Consider the following 14,977-nt stretch of genomic DNA (forward strand, 5'->3'; position numbering starts at 1 on the left):
TTGGCTTCGCAAAATAACGTTCTGGCTATTTTTGAGAATGTTTTTGGTATCAGTCCAGAATCTGTTTTCAGGCAGCACTTCCCCAAATATCATCTCCCTCTTATTAGAAAACCACTTAAAGAAGCTAAAAAAGTATGTACAAGTATCCAGCAACTATAATATGCAATGAATGAGTGATGCCGGTATACCTCCCCCCAAGTTTAGGCTTTTGGCCTAAGTGGAGATCAACCCCAGCGAGGGTCAGGGTTCCACGCCGGTGGATCATACATGGCGTGGTCATAATAAGGTCCCGGTGCAGAAGAAAAGGGTGAAGGCTACGCATGCCCAAAATGTTGATGTGAAGAGCTTGCTGCATCGGATGACGAGTCAAGGTGTTCCTCGGCTTCCTCCGTGCCGTCCTCTGCATGATGGCCATCCTCCTCTATGTATGCATTCAGTTCATCTTCCGTGACCGACCAATTTTGCCTGGAATCAAGGTTAAACAAAGCAGGTGCAGGCAATCCTACTAGCTTTTCAGTTTTCTTAGTTGTTCTCCAATTTTTCTTGTAAAATATTATCTTGTAAGACAGGTTACTCAAATTAGACAAATCAGAAACAAAATCATGTTTAATCATGGAAATAATGTCAAGTTTCTCTATGGAGAGCTGAATATCAAGATGGTGAGGTTCTACACCATGCATAGCTAATAAACGAGAGGCAATGAGACCTCCACAAATTCCTCCCTTCTCACGGTTAGTAGCAAGTCTATAGGCTATCAAAGCACCCAAATTATAAGTCCTATCACTTTGCAATGCTGCAGCTAGGAAAGCCAAATCCTGGATAGATAACTTATTTCCATTGTTTCTAGCAAGAACGCACTTGGTGATGAAATAAGCAAAGTAACGAATAGCTGGGAGTTGAATACTACTAATTTTACCGCTCTCATCTGAGAAGCTTCTCCCTTGACAGATCATCTTGTACAGATTCAAGAGCTCCTGCGGCAGTCCCCTAACCTTCTCGCATGATCCCCATTGTGGCACTCTAATTTCTGTACAAAAATCATCAAAAGGCAAGTTGACAGTTTTATTATAAATTTTGTATCGAACCATGGGGTTAGATTGAGACCGATTGAATTCAAAATCCTGCACCACTGACATGGTCAGTTTTACATATTGGTAAGGTTCACCAACAACAAAACTTTCCAACCCTGCATTGGAAATCAGATTTTGAACATCTCGCAAGATTCCTGCACTCCTCATAAAATTTGTGCATGGGTAGTAAGAGGGGTATACTCCCTCTTCGCGGTGAACTCTCATAACTTCTTGCACCTCCAATTCTTGTTGGTTTAGTTGGTGCCTATTCCACTCCATTTTCTGAATTTTTCCAACAAACATTATAAAAGTTGATTTGGAGACATATAATTGAGGGATACTTCTATAGGAACTTGGTAGAGTACTAAGCATGCATCAAAACTAGTTTTTACAACTTAGAACAAGCATGCAAGCTCACTAAACATGTTACCTACAGCAACAAAATATTCAAGATATACTCAACCAAACAAAATTCTAATTGGATAATCGGAGGAGTCACATACCGGAGAGCAAATGTGCCAAATTTCAGACAGAAATCTGGGCTGAGCAAAGAGATCGAGAAATCCTGAGCTCTTGAGAAAAAAACGCGAGTGAGAGAAAGTTGGTACGAGTTTTTTCGGGAGAGAGAGTGGAATGGGAGGAAGTGATGAATAAGTGGGGCAAGGAGGGGCCCACACCACAGGGTGGCGCCCCCCCTCCTTGGCCGCGCCGGCTGGTGGGGTGCAGCCCTGGGGTGCCCCACTGGTCATCCCCAGGTGCTCCCAGATGGCTCTTCGAAAAATAAGACCAACGATATAATTTTTGTGAATTTTTGAAAACTTTGAAAAATGCACATTTCTGGGTGTTAAAATTATTATTACTGGGCAGAAAAAGATTTTCAAATCTCTAAATAACTAAAGAACTTTGCAAAACAAATAGTGCTACAGCAAATAGAACAAGTGGAGGGAGAAAGAAATGTTGTTTAGTTACTCTATGCATATAAAATGTATTTGTTGACAAGGTTGATCAAGTCTTGCCACCAAATAAATTTTACATAGCATGAGATGAAATAAACCTCAAATCAATCACGTTACCTTGAATTGAATTGATCTGGATCCAATCATAATATTTTGATATCCTTATTTAGGCTCATATATAGGACAATCAATAACTCCCACTTTGATAGTTCTCACATTAGAAATTGTATTAACTCCACATACTTTATCAATCCTCTTGGGAAAATAAACGGTATGTTCTTTGTCATCAACATTGAAAGTAACCTTTCCTTTATTGCAATCAATAACAGCCCCTGCGGTGTTAAGAAAAGGTCTCCCAAGAATAATTGACATACTATCATCTTCATGCATTTCCAACACAACAAAATCAGTTAATATCAAGCAGTTATTAGTAACTTGAACAGGAACATCCTCACATATACCAACATGAATAGCAGTGGATTTATCAGCCATTTGCAAAGATATATCAGTTGGTATCAACTTATTTAAATAAAGTCTCTTGTAAAGAGAAAAAGGCATAACACTAACACCTGCTCCCAAATCACATAGAGCAGTTTTAACATAATTATTCTTAATAGAACAAGGAATAGTCGGTATACCTGGGTCGCCCAGCTTCTTTGGAACTTTGCCATTGAAAGAGTAATTAGCAAGCATAGTGGAAATCTCCTCATTAGGAATTTTTCTTTTGTTAGAGACAATATCTTTCATATACTTTGAATAAGGAGGCAATTTAATAGCATCAGTCAAAGGGATTTGCAAGAATAAAGGTTTCATCTAATCACAAAATTTATTATAGTGTTCTTCTTCCTTTGATTTTAGTTTCTTCGCAGGAAAAGGCATTTGCTTTTGAACCCAAGGTCTCTTTCATTACCATGTTTCTTAGCAATAAAATCTTCTTTAGTATACTTTTTATTTTTAGCATGCTTTTCAGGTTCATCTTCAACCTCTTCTTTATCAGAAACATCATTCTTATCATTATCTTTATCATGTTCATTACCACTTTCAGTTTCAGCATCAGAAATAGAAATACTATTAGGATCATTAACATGCTCAGAGGATTCTACAACATTTTTATGTTTCTTTTTCTTTTTCTTAGAAGGAGCACTAGTTTCAGCTCGTTGAGAATCTTGTTCAACTCTTTTGGGATGCCCCTCAGGATATAGAGGATCCTGAGTAGAAACACCGCCTCTAGTTGTTACTTCATAAGCATGTTTTTCTTTAGAACTATTTTTTAATAAATCATTTTGCACTTTAGTGAGTTGATCAATTTGAGTTTGAATCATATGAAAATGTTTAAAAAGCATCTTAACATCATTGGAGGTTTTCTCCACAATATCATGCAAATTACTAATAGCTTGAGAATTTTCCATTAAATGATTCTCTACTCTCATATTAAAATTTTCTTGCTTAACAATATAATTATCAAACTCATCTAAGCATTGAGCAGGAGGTTTTGAATACGGAATATCTTCCCTAGTAAAGCGTTGAAGAGAGTTTACCTCAATCATGGATGAAGGGGGAATTATCTTGCATAAATCTTCTATGGGAGGTAAATTCTTTACATCTTCAGATTTAATACCTTTCTCCTTAAGAGATTTCTTGGCTTCCCTCATATCTTCATCATTTAATTTAATCAAACCCCTCTTCTTCAATATCGGCGTCGGGGTTGGTTCAGGTGTAGTCCAATCACCATGATTTCGGCCTATTTTAGCCAATAATTCTTCAGCTTCGTATGGAGTTCTTTTCCTGAAAACACAACCAGCACAACTATCCAAATATGCCCTAGACTCAATGGTTAGTCCACTATAAAATATATCAAGTAAATCATGCTTTTCCAGATCATGTCCAGGTCGAGCTCTGATTAGAGAGCAAAATCTTGCCCAAGCTTCAGGCAATTTCTCTCCATCTTCCTGGTCAAAACTATAAATTTTCTGCAAAGCAATATGTTGAGCACTAGCAGGAAAGTATTTTCGAAAGAAAACATCAAGCAAACCACTTGGACTATCAATAGAATCAGGAGGCAAACTATTATACCAAGTTTTAGCATCATCCTTTAATGAGAAAGCAAAAAATTTAGCAACAAAATAAGTACGCTTCTTGATATCATCAAAAAACAAGCTACTCAAAGTAGAAAGTTCATTCATGTGTTCTACAGCACTTTCTTTTTCAGTACCACAAAAGGGTGTTTTCTCAACAATAGCTATATGAGATAGATCAAGAGAAAAATCATAATACTTATCCTTAATGTTTATAGGAGATGTGGCAAATTTAGGACCAGGAGACAACTTATATCTAACAGTATGTTGTGCAAAAAGCTTTTTAATTTTACTTGCATCAGTAGTAGCATTGCATTTAACAATAAAATCATCATCAAGTTCCACATAATCTTCATCAAGAGCATCACTAGAGTATTCAGACTCAGGTGAATTAATAGGTGTAACAATATTTTCATTAGGAGTTTCAGTATTTTCAATTTGTCTAGACCTAGCAATTGTAGCATCTAGAAAAGATCCTAACGAACCACTATCATCAAGCACAGCAGAAGCATCATCAAAATTATAAGAATTTTCAGATTCAGCAGAAGTACCAGCATGTGAAGCTTGTGGTGGTGAAACAAGTTGACTTATCACAGATGGTGAATCAAGAGCAGCAGAGGTACTCAGAGTTGTACTTTTTCATGTAGTGGATGGTAATATGGCGACTTTAGGATCGCGAGGTTTACCCATGATGGATAATTTGCGGCGAACAATATCAATCCAAGTGAACTTCCGAATAAAGCTATGCTCCCCGGCAACGGCGCCAGAAAATAGTCTTGATGACCCACAAGTATAGGGGATCGCAACAGTCTTCGCGGGAAGTAAAACCCAATTTATTGATTCGACACAAGGGGAGCCAAAGAATATTTGTAAGCCTTAACAGCGGAGTTGTCAATTCAGCTGCACCTGAAAATAGACTTGCTCGCAAGAGTTTATCAGTAGTAACAGTTTTATAGCAGTAGCAGTAGTGAAATATCAGCAACAGTGTAACAAAGACAGCAGTAGTGATTATAGTAAACAGCGGGATTAAAATACTGTAGGCACATGGATGGATGAACGGGCGTTGCATGGATGAGAGAAACTCATGTAACAATCAAAGTAGGGCATTTGCAGATAGTAATAAAACAGTATCCAAGTACTAAACAATCCATAGGCATGTGTTCCATATTTAGTCGTACGTGCTCGCAATGAGAAACTTGCACAACATCTTTTGTCCTACCAGCCGGTGGCAGCCGGGCCTCTAGGGAATCTACTGGAAATTAAGGTACTCCTTTTAATAGAGCACCGGAGCAAAACATTAACACTCCGTGAACACATGTGATCCTCACATCACCGCCTTCCCCTCCGGTTGTCCCAATTTCTGTCACTTTGGGGCCTCGGGTTCCGGACAGCGACATGTGTATACAACTTGTAGGTAAAATCATAAAACAATGAATATCATCATGAAACAATAACATGTTCAGATCTGAGATCATGGCACTCGGGCCCTAGTGACAAGCATTAAGCATAACAAGTTGCAACAATATCATCAAAGTACCAATTACGGACACTAGGCACTATGCCCTAACAATCTTATGCTATTACATGACCAATCTCATCCAATCCCTACCATCCCCTTCAGCCTACAGCGGGGGGAATTACTCACACATGGATGAGGGAAACATGGCTGGTCGATGGAGAGGCATCGGTGGTGATGATGGCGATGATCTCCTCCAATTTCCCGTCCCGGCGGAGTGCCAGAACGGAGTTTCTGGTCCCGAGACGGAGTTTCGCGATGGCGGCGGTGTTCTGGATGGCTTCTGGCGATTTCGTCTAACCCCCGTGCGTTTTTAGGTCGAAGACCTTAAGTAGTCCAGAGGGGAGCACCTAGGGCCGCCCGAGGCGTCGCCACCATAGGGCGGCGCGACCCAGGGGTCCACTGCGCCGCCTTATGGGGTTGGCGCCTCGTGGCCCCCTCCTTCTGGTCTTCTGGCTCCGTCCCTCTTCTATGAAAATAGGCCCATTGGAATAAACTCCGGGGATTTTCCTGAAAGTTGAGTTTCTGCACAAAAACGAGACACCAAGGCAATTCTGCTAAAAACAGCGTTAGTCCGCGTTAGTTGTATCCAAAATACACAAATTAGAGGCAAAACAATAGCAAAAGTGTTCGGGAAAGTAGATACGTTTTGGACGTATCAAGTCCCTAGTAAGCCTCTTGTTAAACTAGCTTGTTGATTAATAGATGATCATGGTTTCCTGATCATGAACATTGGATGTTATTAATAACAAGATCATGTCATTAGGTGAATGATGTGATGGACATACACCCATAGTAAGCATAGCATATGATCAAGTCATTAAGTTTGTTTTGCTCCGGAGATAAAATTCATATATATGAAGTCACATTCCAAGTTTGGGAATGGTCCGGTGAATTTATGGAAGGTTGTAGAAGGTTCAAGAATCATCCGGAATAAATCACTATGGCAGGTAGAGTCCTGGAGGGACTCCACCAGCCCTAGCCAACCCACCAAGTGGGAAGGTGGAGTCCATGGTGGACTCCACCATGTTGGCCGGCCAAAGAAGAAGGAAAGGGAGAAATCTCTCTCCCTCTAGGTTTCCAGTTTTGGTAAGTTTGGGAGTTGGACTCCAAAGTGGTTTTGGGGGAACCCTAGGTTTTCCACCTCTATATAGAGGAGGAGAGGGGAGGGGGCAGGACACATCAAAGCAGCCGCACCACCAAAGGGCTCCCGGGCCGGTGCCCCAAGCCCCCTCTCTCCCAAACCCTTGCTGCTCCCTCCTCTCTCTCTCTCTCCCGCACTGCTTACGGCGAAGCTCTGCTGGGGATCTCCACCACCACCGTCACCAAGCCGTCGTGCTGGCGGGATTCCGAGGAGGACCTACTACATCCGCTGCCCGCTGGAATGGGGGAGGACATCTTCATCGACACCGTATGTGTGACCGAGGGTGGAGGTGCTGCCCGACTGTGGCACCGTCAAGATCTTCTACGCACTTTTGAAAGCGGCAAGTGATCGACTACATCAACCACGAGATTTATCTCGTTAACGCTTAGCGATATTCGAGGGTATGTTGATCTTTAACTCGTTGCTACCATCTACTAGATTGGATCTTCGCTTGCTATTTATTCTTGCGGTAGGAATTTTTTGTTTTCTATGCTACGAATTCCTACATCTTCATATTCATTCCATAATATTGTCATGATGTTGATCCCCTTCATGTATGAGTAGTCTATTTGTTCTTGGGGAGATATGGAGAAACCCTATTAATATTATGATGTGAAATAAAGATGTCTTATACCTTTGATCTATGAATGTGTGTTATTTCTCTCTCTTGATATTATATGTTGTGCATCATGTAATACTGGCATTATGATCTCGGGAGGGAACTACCCATTGAAGTGTGATAAAGCGAAAGGCGAAAAGTGACATTACCGTATCGACGCTTTAACACATGGATGAGGACGCTTTAACACATGGATGAGGGGTATAAGGAGGGATTCACTAAGCTCATATTGATAACCATGGGGTAAAACCCTTAATAACAATAGTCAATATGTGGCTTGCAGAAGACTAGCTGGTGTGGTTATTTAGAGATGCGATGACCGATGGCTTTCTAGGCGCATCTTATTATGAAGCTCTCCCCACACATAACATAGAAAAGATATAGTTCATTCTAATCATAAGTAATAGCAATACTAGTGGTGGAACCTACACTCCTTGAGAACCCCTCAACCACATTGCAAACACGCTCTTTTACTTAGTTTACTTTTGCTATTTACTTTGCTCTTAGTTACTTCAAAGTATTAATTATTTACCATTTTAGCAACTTATATTATAGGCTATTTCCAAACCACAATTTGGGTGTGAACGTGGCTACGCCTAACAATGTAGTTGTGGGGTTTTGTTTATAGCCATTTGCAAAACTTCTTAGGGACAGACTTATAAATAATATTTGTTGCTACAAGTACTGCAACAACCATGTTGTTGATCGCAGGAAACCTAGCCATCAAATTGGCGTCGTTGCTGGCTTAGTTATTACCTACCTAATCGCACATAGTTTATTTCCATTTGTTGCTATTTTACTATTTTTACTTATTTGAGAAGAACAAAAAAATTATATAACCAAAAACTATAAAAACATTTTCTACTAATCATGTCTTTCGAGATTGTTTTTGAACAGATGAAGCTCATAATGGAGGAGACCAAATCTGGAACTATGGGATACTTCATGACGAGGGAAAATGTATTAAAAGAATGGGTGAGTTGGTTGAAAAACTATTCATCTACATTATGTACCTCATATAATTTTGGTCGTGAACTATGCGGATCCAAAGATCATATTAACTATCAATGCAAGAACATCGATGATACCATATTAGCCTATTATAATGGAGCTGATAAATGCTTTGCTCATGGGGATATTCATGACTGAGTACTTTACACCGGTTGTTTTGAGCTTCTATCTCGCATGCGTAAAATAAATACTATACAAGATGATGTACTTGATAAGGTCAATGAAATGGCATATTATCTAAACAGATTAATTTTGCTGCAATCGGTGGCTTCCGGGCCGGTGCTTGCATGCGCGTGTGGGCTCGCCTAGGTGTAGGTGGCAGCAGTTCCGGACTTGGCCGGTTCCGCGTGGTCTGTTTTTTTTTTTTTTTTACTTTTTGACGTTTCTCTCCCAAGCCAATCTCTCCTACCGTCATCTCAAAAAAAAAAAAAAATCTCTCCTACCGTCTCTCACTCCCTCTCTTTAGACTAGTCACAATGGGGAGTATCATATAGTAGTATCATGCATATGATACTAGTGTGTGATACTATCTTCACAATGCATAGTATCATGTAGTAGTATCATAAGTTAATTATATTTAGTGATTTGTAGAATCTCAATGCAAAAGTATGTACAAGATTGGTTTGACATTAATTTTTCTAGTTCTACGTGCTATGATACAGTATCTACCTATGATATTACTACCATCTCTTTCTTCATTTATTAATGTGACACATCAGCTTTTTGCATGCATGTGATGCATGATACTAGCTATGATACTCCCATTGTGGGTAGTCTTATCGGTGGCGGCGGCGGAGCATCCGACAGCGCTGGTGACGGAGAACAACACAGGCGTCCTCTCCTCTCTTTCTTCCTCCCCCTCTCTTCTTTCAGGAGGAGCGACCATCCCGGAACCGTTGGAGATGAGGACGACGTGCAAACGCAACCGCGCAGGTGCTACCTCCCGCCCCCTCCCGCCCCCCCCCCCCTGGAACCGTTGATTAGGAGGAAGAGCCAGGCCACTCCCGCGAGCCCGCCGCCGCGCCTGCCGGCCGTCACGAGGTATGGCCGTCCCTTGCTAAATCGATTGAGAGACGGTGAGAGAGAGAAGGTCGTGATGAGATCCATCAGGTGAATACCAAAGAATTTGAGCAATTTTTTTTTAAATACATATAGTCAACTACAAAGATCATAGCCTGTACAAAAGCCCAACTAGGGAATGCTCCTCCATTGTTCGCACAAAGCAACAAACCGGTCGAACCCACTTGCACCGCAGTCTGCAGTGTGGCAGCCCTAGGAAAGTGGTAGCGGCGACCAGCAGGAAGTGGCGCAGCAGCCGACCGTCAACAACCAGGACGCTCCGCCAGCAGCAGCGGAGCAGCCGACCGTGATGGGGCGACATCAACAACCAGGACGACACTTGCCAGGTGCTCCCTTTTCCTCCTGATCCCTAATTTCTATTCCCCTCAGATTTCGCATTGCATGCCTGCCTATTTGCAAGTACTCTAGCAGATTTCGGCCAAGACGCCTGCAGTACTCTAGCAGATTAGCACATAGCAATAGCAGTACCATTATATTAGCTGTTTGCAAGATTTGTATATTGTATACATCTAGCCTATTTGTATGTAATTGACTAATTATATCATAGTATAAGCCTGTTGAGGAAGACGGACACTGAGGGTATCATCCAATCTCAAGTCTCTGGCACCTAGGCATGTGTAGGATGCCGAGACAGTTGGCGTGTGGACCTGTCTGCGACGACCGCATCTCTCCTCTATCTCTCACATGTGGAGGCCAGGGCGCAAAGTTTTTTATCACGCTAGGATTCCTCATGCATCGGGCCGCTGGTGCTGCCGCTTCCCACCTACAGGCGCTGTCGTTGCTCGCTTACCGGCGCCGCCCTGTGGCGGTCCCTTCCTCCTGCGTTTCTGGCCATAGACGCCGCTCTCTACAGTCGGAGCTCCCCTACCTGCAAGCGTTTTTCCGCTGCTCGATCTTGCCCTCCCGCATCCCAGCGCCTCTCCCCGCGTGTTGGGGGGATGGCCCCCGGTATGCCAAAGGCATGGCAAACTAGCCTTGTTTAGGCTGTCGAGGTACCGATTTAAAGGTTATTCCGGATAACTGAGTTACGTTCGTGGTTAAGTGAAACTATACCGGTATCCCAGAAGGGATATACCGGAATATGCTAAGAAGGTACCGGAGTACCGGCACGGGCTAAACTATAGCACGTCGGCAATCTGGTCAAAGATTCCCTCAAGGACTAGAGGACAAGGATGAGCGAAGCATATCAGCTTTAATCGAAGCTCTGAGGCCAAAGCAGAAGATGACGTAAAAGCTACCGGAGGATGTCACCGTTCCTGATTAAAGACATACCTGTGTCACCTGCCGCCAAAGAGGCTTTGTAAATTAGTTTGTCTAGTCAAAGATGCCATTAGGGTTTCTTCCCTTGTAAGCCACCCTCTCCCCTATATAAGGAGAGGGGGCACACCCCTGCGCGGGACGATTCAGAGGTTCACCAGAGAGATCACTAGCTAGGAGGAGAGAGGGAGAGCTTGTACTGTTCTTCTTCAACCTCTGGCCAAGGCCAGGTTCATCAATAAAGATACCGGTATTCCATCCGAAATCCATCCTTGTGTAACCAAAACCCTCCCCCGAATCCTCTAGCGCACATTCGGCCCCAACTTAAGCCATCCCATGGCATCTGTCTGTTCACCACGACGACACCGAGCCCAGCCTCCCGCCCCAGCTGCATCATCTGCACCGACCCAGCTCCACCACGTGCTTCACCAGTTTGCGCCAGAGCAGCCAGGTCATACCTTCACTGCCGAGGCCTTGTGTGTTCCTGGTTTTGTGGTTGGTCGTGTGTTCAGCTTGATAGCCAGCGGTGGTTCTAGGCTCGGTTGCTGTAGCGACGGGCCAGTGGTGGCCATTGAGTTTGCTCGAGAATGGATGTTTCCTTGCACCGAGGGTTTTTCAGATTGTAGACATCAATTCGAATGAGTCTATTTGTCGTCGATAGTAGGTAGAGCTAGCTCCTCCTAATCTATAAGACCCAGATCTTTAATTAGCATCTGCACTTACATATGTTTGTTCTTAGCCTTCAAGATGCACCTGATTCAGCATTGTTGTTGGAACTTATTAAGTTCAATGTCAGGAATATGAACTTATTAGCCAACAGTTGCCGCTGTCGTTGACTTTAAGGAGCGCAAAGTGAACTGGTGTTGGATGAGTATTACATATGTCTTCAGTCTGGATCAAGACACAAAATGAACCACCAATCTGATGGACTAGAGGTTACCTTCAATACAATTTCAGTCATTTGTTTGACAGGTTTTGAAAAGCTTCGGCAGCTTCAAATTAACGGAAGTTCCAGTTTAAGAAATAATAATTAAGCTAGCTAAAAGAAAGTAAAGCATCTGCAATATTATTACCAACTATAAAGTTGTATTCTGAACAAAAATTCTACCATGCTCGCTGATTCATACAGCTTCGCAGCATATTACTACCAGTCTACCAGAAGTTTGCTCAAGAAGTGGCTTGTAGGAGCTGTCACAAACTGAGGTATGTACACTATTTTTTGTTGCTACAATGAACACACCGTCATTTTATTTTATGTCCACTCATTAGCTCAGATCTGGGTGACTGCAGTTTATGTTAATGCATCGCCTTTTCGCCATTTTCCCAACATATTGGATTAGACCTCTTGGTTAGGTTCATATGTTCAGCATAGGTTACTTCAGCTTTCTATGATATAACCATTTGTTTGATGCATTCTTTATTTTTGTTTTTCTAGGTTCCGGTGCATGCCAAGCTACGCCACGAGTATCTCCAGCAGCCAGTGGGTCGTGCTTGTGCACGACAAGCCGCCGCTGCAGAGGATGGTTTCACGGTGTTTCTAATTCCTTCTTGATTAAACAACAGTACTCAGTTCAACATGATCTTGAACATTAGAAATATTTAACCTTTCAATGTTGCCTCACTCCCTTGCATAACATCACCGAGACACATCTTCTATATGATAAGGCTATAAATTTTCGTATATGTTTCACTATGTGCTCAATATAAATTGGCTGACAGAACAAACAATTTGTTTTGTACTTACATAGATATAAGTTGGAAGTGGAGCAGAACCTTGACACGGTGCTTAGGTTCTAGAATGAATTTGTTTGTGGGGGCAGAAAGATGTGTAGCCAGCTGTAAGAAGATGATCATCAAGTCTGGGAAGTGGCAAAAGTATGTGGTATGTACTACATGCATGCAGAAATAAAATTCATTGACTATTTAAGCTTCTCTGATTCGTTTGTTATTTCTGATGGAACATAAAAATACTTCAAAAAATGACTATAATTTGCGCTGGACATAAGGTTGTGATGAAAAGGAACTTGCGGGTGACGGATGCTAGGTGCAATTTGGTTTCTGACATGTGTTATTTTACATGAGTCAATGTTTAACTAATGCCATGCATTGCTCTTGGGAGGAAAATATTGTGATTTACTGATTTCTTCCTTTTACTCACCAGCATTATATTCTCTTCATATGCATTACCCTTGATTGTTACTCTGCGGGGAGAAAATGCTAAGTAGCTCGATGCAGAGATAGAGAGACTTAAGTAGCCCTGATTATGAGCTGTACTTTGAAGATATACATGATCTAATTTTTTGCCGATGTAATGATGCGGCATTAAGCCCATACATGTGCTGGCTCTACCAGATAGCTATGGTGTCTAAGATATGTGTTAATCTTGCTAATCCAGATATATTTTCTTTTCAAATAGGTGTTCTATTTTTCTTACAAGATCGGAGTTTATTCTCTGTTGCAATGTTGCTTTGAGGAGTAGAATTATTGGAGTGAAGTGTTCTGTTGAGTGGATTGCTAAAAGAAGGGCAGTGATTTGAGTCTACAAAAAAGGAGCCTGCTACTGTGGCTTATCTGTATAAGATCATACCGCACAAAGCAGTAATAATAAGTGGTTTATAGGATTTGTTTTCCTAAACTATGATCTAATTTGTGGAACACGATCTTTTTGCTCCAAGATTACTGACCAGGCTATGGCACCAAAAGAAGTCCGTCACCTCCCAGACTTGATGATCATCTTCTTACAGCTGGCTCCAAGATTACGATCTTTTTGCTCCAAGATTAATTTGTGGAACACGATCTTTTTGCTCCAGAAGGAAGTGGTACAGTTTGTATGTCTTTTTTTTCTTCTTTTGACTTAGAAGAGGTTGGGTCGACAATCTATCAGTACGACAGTGTATCTTGATATGGAACAACAAACCCATGTTTCTTTTGTATCTGCTACTTGCTGAGGTATGACCGAGGATCAGAGTTAAAAAAATGTCGGCATTTGTCCAGAGTGAATTGGTCATATAAAGCTTGGAGCTTGATGTAGTGTTGTTTCAAAAATATTGAGTGAATGAATGGGAGTGATGTGGTTCTCACCCAGATGTGCGTGTCATCCTTAATCTAAATTATGTGATGTGCATGGAACCTGCAGTACGTAGACAAAAACGGTTGCCTCTACCATGCTGGCCATGCTATGCTAAAACGAAATATAGGCGGCGAGGCGAAGCTCGCATATCCATCTAGTAAATTATATTACTATTGTGGTGATAACTTTAGTGATGATGCATCAGTGTCTATTTCTCCTGAGCGGATCTCGACACCCGTGCAAGAGACTGGCTTTTTGTAGTACTCATGGAAAGAACCCCAAGATGAAGAGGATGTTCACCACAACGAACATACTACTGCCGCATGTATGGATTTGTTAAACTTGTATGATATGTTAGGTGGTTGTGCAAAATCATTTTGGAATTCATATTATCAAACTTGTGATAAATGCATGGTAGTTGGGCACTTTAGTTTCCAATGTTCCATTATTCTTGAAGAGTCCCTTGTGTCTCACACTAGAGATGAAGTCATGGAATATTTGGTTTATAAAGGCATCAATGATCTACCCCCAAAAGAATCAATCCTAAGAAAGAGTAGTAATAGTATGCTTCATATGAAACTGATTGAATTGTTACCATTGCATTATTATTGTCAAGAACGTCTTAGTGGTAATCCACTTGTGGTAGAAAGTAAGGTGCCATGTAAAGTCGTAGTGCTCGAAGATAACCATTTGCAGAACCATAAGATAAAGAGAAGGAGCAACAAAAAGATGAGGTTGACAAAGAGCAGTACATTACAAATACTTTGTTTGATAATGATGCCTCTCTCTTTAGTGATGATTCTTGTAATGGTAAAACTGATCACAATTTATATGTGGAAGCTTTGCGCCTAGATACTCATAAGGAGAGCATTACTAATGATGAACTAGAGATAGAACCTTGCTATGAATCTTTCAATGCTAATATGCAGGAACCAATTTCTGATGCAAAATAAGGATACTATGAAGTGTTCCCCTACAATGATAATCAAGGTAAAAGTTTTAAGATTATGTTCCAGCCTATAATCCTCTCATTGCAGCTACATAAGAAGGCATGCCCATCACACTTGGTGCATCCACACTCGCTTGAAAGCGAGAACCTATTCATCTACAAGATGCCGATGCACCGCAAGCGGGTACGACTCCGAACGTACTCCACTATGAGAACTTACAAACTTCATG

The 14,977-nt window shown here is 41.6% G+C and overlaps 1 long non-coding RNA gene across 3 annotated transcripts; it reads left to right on the forward strand.

Annotated features, from left to right (window-relative positions):
* The first annotated feature begins 9,367 nt into the window (after positions 1-9,367).
* Positions 9,368-13,668, forward strand: LOC127343750 (uncharacterized). Of its 3 annotated transcripts, XR_011755882.1 has the most exons (3): positions 9,369-9,797; positions 11,525-12,772; positions 13,145-13,668. It is a non-coding gene; the product is annotated as an uncharacterized lncRNA (long non-coding RNA). The 3 variants fall into 3 exon arrangements; XR_007877490.2 differs by having other exon boundaries at positions 9,368-12,772; XR_011755883.1 differs by having other exon boundaries at positions 9,368-12,610.
* Positions 13,669-14,977: the final 1,309 nt, after the last annotated feature.

The sequence above is a fragment of the Lolium perenne genome, chromosome 3, assembly GCF_019359855.2.
Source record: "Lolium perenne isolate Kyuss_39 chromosome 3, Kyuss_2.0, whole genome shotgun sequence".
Taxonomy (NCBI): Eukaryota; Viridiplantae; Streptophyta; class Magnoliopsida; order Poales; family Poaceae; genus Lolium; species Lolium perenne.